Source organism: Adiantum capillus-veneris, chromosome 13 (genome assembly GCF_014529385.1).
Source record: "Adiantum capillus-veneris isolate H3 chromosome 13, ASM1452938v2, whole genome shotgun sequence".
Taxonomy (NCBI): domain Eukaryota; kingdom Viridiplantae; phylum Streptophyta; class Polypodiopsida; order Polypodiales; family Pteridaceae; genus Adiantum; species Adiantum capillus-veneris.
The window spans coordinates 44,474,551-44,480,170 of record NC_140943.1 but is presented as its reverse complement, the minus strand read 5'-3'; positions in this window follow the sequence as shown (position 1 = coordinate 44,480,170).

The window sequence follows — 5,620 nt, the reverse complement described above, 5'->3', positions numbered from 1 at the left end:
TTTGACCAATAATATGCATAATGAGGCTGATAGCTATATAGTCTTATAGTCGACTCCCATGAGCTTATAAAACTACACTTTTCTTTATGGATGATGTTGGCCTTCTTTTCGAATTCATCTAGGTATATGCATATGAGGGTGTAGGAGAGTGACAAGATCACACACTCCTCATCATCTACAATGAGGATGTCGACCGATAATTGATGTAGATATGGGGTATGGATCTTTCAATGACGAGCCGACATCAACAAATCAACCCAAAAACAGCCCCTTAGATGCAGAAACGTAGATGCTTGCGGGTTCAGCTAGAAAATGACAAGGGTCCTCATTCACCAAGGCTTAGATAGCATGTTAGAAGCGGCAGTGGAAGATAGGTAGATCTAACAAGAAAGCGGGCTGAACTGAGCATGATCTGAAATCTCTACATGTAAGAATTTGTCACACACACATACACCAGAAACAGCTTGATGGCAGGACACTAGCCAAGGGTCCCCCTTCACCAAGGCTCAGATAGGATGTTAGAAGCGGTAATGGAAGATGGGTCGATGTGACATGAAAGCGGGCTGCAAGCCTCTTTCTGCACCTTCTTCTTAGGCCCTCCTTTCTCTCTACCAAGCACGTATCCCCCACAACCCCTTCTTCTGCTTGTGCTTTTCCAAACAACTGGGTTTTTTTGTAGGTTCAGTGTTTTCTACAGAAAGGAGGCCCATACACCCAACGTTTTTCAGTTTTGTACATGCTCAACTTTGGTCCTCTTCACTTGCCGGAGTTCCATCTCCTTGGCCCCCTGAAGCTCTTCATTGCTGCCTTTATCAACCCTTGATCTTCTACATTCAGATTTGGGACTGTCTTTGTTGATTTTTAGCCGGTTCTTGGTGCCCCTCTTTGTCCTCTTCCCCAAACCTCCGGCATCCGGTGTCCCCTGACACTCAGCGAATTGCTGAATTCTCTGTTTTCAGCAGAGTTTTCAGCCCCCTTTTGCTGCGTTTTTTGGCATGGATGGCACCTTACTTTTGTCTCGTCAGTGATCCCTCGGATTCCTTTCTTGCTACACAGGTCTTTACTCTCTATGCGCACCAGTGTGACGATTCGTGTTTTCAGATCGTATTTCAGCTCTGCTTCTTCGTCTTCTTCGACATTGAGACGTGGACTTAAAGACATGGGTTCTGGCATAATGGACGGATCTCCCTCGACATTGGAGGTCTTCTGCCTTACATCTCCCTGATAGAGCTTCTTCCTTGGTTCTGCTTGGTCTTGTGGCTCCTTCATTTGCAGTTTCAATGTACCTATGCACCACTTACCCGATGAAGAACTCATGGATGATCCTTGCTTTGCTGGTCTATTCTGAGGCTATGATTTCTACTTCACCATCCATTATTCCCAATTCATCCTCTTAGCCGTCCTCTACCTCTACGCATTTTATTATCTTTCAAGGGGGGATTTCTTCTATGTCGATTGTCTTCCCGATTTGCATCTCTCTTGGATATTTTATCCAGACCCTAGTGGTGGATGTGCTCCCACAGGTGGACTTTTCCAAGATATCCTCCAATTGTTTTGTCTGATATTGCGTGTCTACCTTGGAATGGTAGATCATATCACAGGCTCCTCACAGACCATGTACACTGGCCCTTGGTTGTGGGTTGGGTAAGAAGTCAGGAGAAGTCAAGAGAAGTCAGTAGTAGACAACAGAGAAGTCCAATGTTGGTAGCCCCTTAGTCTAGTATTCTCAGTAGATACCATTAGCCTTTCATTTTCAGCCTTGGCACCCACATACCAGTAGTGTTTGCATCTAGATCAACCCTCTAGCTAGCGTTTCTACTGCAAAATAGCTAGCACATTAGCATTTTAGCTTTCAACATGTAGTAGCACCAGCATCAGGGATTTTTATCATGAAGAACCTTGAGTTTTCAGATTTTGCATCAAGTACCATAAGTTTTAGAGACTTTCATTGCAAATAATTGCTCAAAAGTAAATGAGTTATCTACTAGTGCATGCATTCAGCATTCAGCCCATGTTAGGTATCATTTGTAGTTGGATTTGTGCAGTCTAAAGAATGCATTTTTTTACGGATGAAGTTCTCTACCCCATAGGATTCTCCTCTTGGCTCATCTCCTTTGCCTGATCATACTCTCCAACCTCAGCGGTTTCAGCCATAACATTCAACCAACGTTCAATGTAGGCCTAGTTATCACCCTAGAGTCCATCCAAAGTAGCCTTATGCCATCCTCCATCAAATCAGCCCATAGGCATCATCAACATCCTTTATATCAGCCCAAAAGGGTGCTTCTAACAATCAACGAAGTCTTCTTTTAGTTTTGTCACTTAAAAGGTACTAGCATTGCATGATCTTAAGGTACAACCCATTGTACTAATCGTTTGTGGAAAAAAGAAATAGGCAGCCCCCTCCGTCTACACTTGCCACTGTGACACCACCTCCAACACCCTTAGCACGTACATATCTAGCCTCTTGTAGCTTCATCATCACTCCTTTGCAACCATCACCCTCTCTATGGTGTGCTTGTGTTTTGAGATTCGACCTCTCCATGAGCATGCATTCTTTCCACAGAAAGGTCATTTCCACCATATGTGCCAATCATCTCCTCCTATCTTATCTTCCATGCCAGGTCATCCTACCTAGCTTCAACATTCTCAGTCATAGCATTCAGCCATCAATTAATCCCTAGCTTTCTTGAGTTATCATCCCTAGAAACCATCTACAAGAGCCTCATAGCATCCTCCCTTAGATCAGCCCATTTCCTCATAACTTAGGCATCATTTGCATGATTTACATACCTCTCCATGAGAATGTGGTTTTGCTAGATCTAGGCCTATGTCCCATAGGCGGTGGTGGCCGATACCTACCTCCTTGCTCACTATGCAAAATCATCCTCTCCAATGTCAACATTTTCAGCCATAAGTTCAGCCCTATTTTTCTTAAGTTATCCGTCCGTATACCTACCTATAGTAATCGAGGCATACCATCCTTCATCAAATCACGTCATTTACCTAGCAGTTTGGTATCATCCACCAATACTTTCCATGTGTGTCCATAGGGATTGAGCAAGGGCAGGCTAGCGAAGGACATTAGTGCTTGCTCTCTGCCACTGTGTGCATGTCTTACATAAATGGTGTACATTCCACTTGAGGCTAGGCCAAGTAAAACATGCTTTGCAAGATTTTCATACTATTGATGTCTAGTGCAAAGTGTCCACCATCACAAACACTGGAGATGAATAAATCTAACACCCCCCCTCAACAACAGATGCAGAGAAGATGTCAAGGAAGAAATGCAACACGATTGGTAAATATGGAGAAGATGTAAATCCCGGAGAAAAGGATGAGGAGCACCCCAAACAGCAAGACAATCCGTATAGCTCCAATGTGATGATGACCAAGGGTGAGGAAACTCCGATCAAGTCACACAAGGAAGCTAATGGAGTGGAAAGTTGTGGAATAAGTCACAGAAGAGGATATATATATACAAGGAAGTGACCTAAGATGAGCATTCAATAGCCCATCGGTGATGATCACCATTGAGATGGAGACCCCCAATGTAGCAACAGGAGACAAGATGAGGAGTATGGGTGCCCCCCCTAAAGAGGAATACTTTGACCACGAGGAGAGAAAGCCCCCAAGGTGGGAAACTATATCCGTCACCTTCTTGACTTATGATCACTTATGCTATGTAGGTTGCTATTGGCCCATGTGGAAGGATGCATCTTACCAAAAAGACATCTTGCAAAAATATATTTATGAACATTGTCTTTTCCAAAATGAACTTCTAGATTGGTCACACCCAAAGACACTTTTTTGTGAGTGTTTTGACTTGCTTTAACCATGAAAAACTTGACAATATACTTATTGGCTGGAAGTATCAACAACCTATTAAAAATCTGGCCTACAGTAATTATTTTTTATGACACAACACCGTTCCTAATTGTGCTTGTGATAAATATATCCCTTTTTGTAGAGATTTTGATACTTATGGCAAGCATGTCTATACTAGTAATCTTGATCTAGTTAAAAATACCACAATCCAAAAAATCCTAGCGAAAGGACTTAATCACATACCCTTTTTTCTAAAAAACCCATATCTTGCTTTATCAGCTTTAGTTAGGTGTTTAATTGACCTTGTGAGTACTCTCCGACTAGAGAAGACAGACCTATTGGATTTAGCAAAATTGGTTGAACAATGTTTTTTTCAAAAAACCTCCCTCTTACCATATAAATGGTTGTCTACTAAAGGTTCATGGATCACTCCCCAACTGGGTTTCAAAAGCTTTCTCTCTTCTCTCTCACTCAATCCCCCTATGGGGCCACGGTGGCTGCCACTTGTAGCTAGACACTTTGGAAACTGAGAAGAATTTAAAGACGTATGTCTGCATCATCATTAAATCACTATATAAGGTGAGGATTTCCTAAGCCCTTCACTTAGTCTCTTTGCGTGGTATTTATGTTGGTATAAACAGAGATTGAGGGATTTTTTTGGAAGCTTGCCTATTGTCTAACCATGGAGCTTGTGGAAAAAGAGGGCGCTTCTCAGGTCCATTCTATACAAAAAAAATTGATTGGGTTTTTTTACCATTCATTCTGGTTTTATATGGTATACAAGGAAATGGTGTGCTTGAGATTTAGCGGCCATGAGCATTAAAAGCAAACCAATCCGTGCTTTCTCTAGTTTTTTTGACGAAGGTTTCTTTTACAGTGGTCGACATAATTTCTTTTGATTTGTTTTAACTTCAGGTATAAAGGGCACTTGGTCTAAGAAGATAAATGAGGATTGCAAGGATTTATGAAGGGCTTTTTCACATGCCTTGTGCTCTATGACTGCACATGTGTAGATATCTCTACACCAATGCTTGTTGGGGTATAAAGCCCAATGTGGTCGCCCAGGTAAGTGGGCGGGCCGCCAGGTATGTACACATATTCTTTTGTAAAAACCTAATAAAAACTCACTATGCTCTACACATTACAGTAGAGCGAGTTCACCATATCGTCGTGCTCTTCTTCTCGCACTCTCTCTCGCGTCGCACTTCCGCTCGTACTCCTTCAACTGGTATCAGAGCTCAGATCGAGGCTCGGGGCAGCACTTGCAGGTGGCTAGAGTCACCTGCTCAGATTGGAGTGAGATTCGACAGGCGAAGACACGGCCCCAAATCCTATGGGGGAGCGCGAAGGGCTTGGTGTTCTCAGAATTTCATTCTGAGGTCATCTCGGCCACCGTTCGGCTTCGACAAAGGTCTGCGCAGGCCATTTTCGACTACGTGGTCTCGACGGGTGCAGATCTGACTCTGTAAATTTGGGGTTTTCGGCCTACGACTGCAGGTGCTGAGGATATCAACACTCCCAGAGTGTTGATTTGCGGCTGTCTACACATCGAAGGACGGCTCACAGTTCTTGGAGGTGTGTCACATACGACACGGGCGCATCTACACACAGACCGTAGGCCACATCCACTAGTTCATCAGGTAGCTTGTGTTTGCTGCTTGATATTCCAGATTTCATCCTGACATTGCAGGTACTTCCACATGGGATGTATTGTCAGAGATGATGTATGTCTGTTGAGGGTTTGTTGGCTGTGAGTCACGCAGCAAACAACCGCCCTAGCGGTTACAGCATA